The 1,308-nt window shown below is 41.1% G+C and overlaps 1 non-coding gene across 1 annotated transcript; it reads right to left on the bottom strand.

Moving 5' to 3' along the window:
* Nucleotides 1-793: 793 nt before the first annotated feature.
* Nucleotides 794-900, bottom strand: LOC141657988 (small nucleolar RNA R71). Its single transcript, XR_012548901.1, has one exon. It is a non-coding gene; the product is annotated as a small nucleolar RNA R71 (small nucleolar RNA).
* Between the last annotated feature and the right edge of the window lie 408 nt (nucleotides 901-1,308).

The raw sequence follows: 1,308 nt of genomic DNA, 5'->3' as shown, positions 1-1,308 counted from the left end.
TTTGTGGAGTATAAATTGTGTTTTGTATCGACCATTTACCAACGACCACATATGCTTAATTGTGAACACGAAATGGACTCGATCAAAAATGGCGCCGTTGCTGGGGACGGTGTTTAATTGATTTAAGATTTCTTTTATTGTTTTTAGTTGTGTCTTTTTCACCTTGGGAAGTAAAACTCCTCAAGGTTTGTTCTAATTGTTTTCGAGTTGTTTGATATTTTGCATGTCTAGAAGGTTACAAAGAGATTTGTTACCTTTTGACCGTGAAATCGAAAGAACCTTGACGAATAATAGGAGACTTGTTAGGAGGAATTTGGGAGGTGTTGGTGAAGTTGTTCAACCCACTAGTGAGTTTGTCAATCCTTTCGCAATAGAAGGAGAAGAAAACCCATTACACAATATCCCACAAAATCCACCTACAATGCCTAAATTCTCGTCACACTCTATACCCACCGAGGAGGATCTACCAAATGGTACTCCTACACCGCAACATCTCACCGGTAATTTTATTGCCAAGTCCGCCTTCATCCAACTAGTTGAGAGGAGCCAATTCGGGGGAATGCCTAGTGAGGACCCTCATTCTCATATGGAAACCTTTTGCGATTATTGTGAAGCTATCTCTCAAACGGGCGTGACTCAAGACCAAATAAGATGGGTCTTATTTCCTTTTTCGTTAATCGGCACCGCAAAGCAATGGTTGAAGGGCCTTGATAAGGCCACCCTTGGAATAGATTATTGGAAGAAGCTAGCTCTAGCTTTCTACAAAAAATTCTACCCACCGGAGAAGACTAACATGCTAAGAGCTCAAATTACGGGTTTTAAGCAAAGGGATGAAGAATCTTTGTATGAAGCTTGGGAGCGATTCAAAGGTATTTGTCGCTCATGTCCTCACCATGGACTTAGCGAATGGTTTTTAGTGCAACAATTTTGGAATGGTTTATATGAAGATTCAAGGAACATTCTCAATATGGGATCAAATGGAATGTTCACCGAAGTTGATGACAATCAAACATGGAACAAGATTGAGGAAATGGCGGTCCATAATTCACAATATAGTAGACCTCGCAAGGCTACTAGAGGAGGAAAGTATGAAGTGGACTCCGTTACTCAATTGGGTGCTCAACTTAGTGCTCACATTGACACAATCAACTTGAAGTTTGAACAAGCTATGGCTAGACTTGAGGAAAACTCAAAAACATCAAAGCATCATGTCAATGCCATGACGGCATCCTCATCAATCCCAAGTGGGATATGTGAGAATTGTGGAACTTTGGGCCATGACTCAAGTGAGTGTAGGGGAACAACCGA

Source organism: Silene latifolia, chromosome 5 (assembly GCF_048544455.1).
Source record: "Silene latifolia isolate original U9 population chromosome 5, ASM4854445v1, whole genome shotgun sequence".
In the NCBI taxonomy this organism is placed as follows: domain Eukaryota; kingdom Viridiplantae; phylum Streptophyta; class Magnoliopsida; order Caryophyllales; family Caryophyllaceae; genus Silene; species Silene latifolia.
The sequence above is the reverse complement of the archived record's forward strand: the minus strand, read 5'-3'. Positions and strand labels throughout refer to the sequence as shown.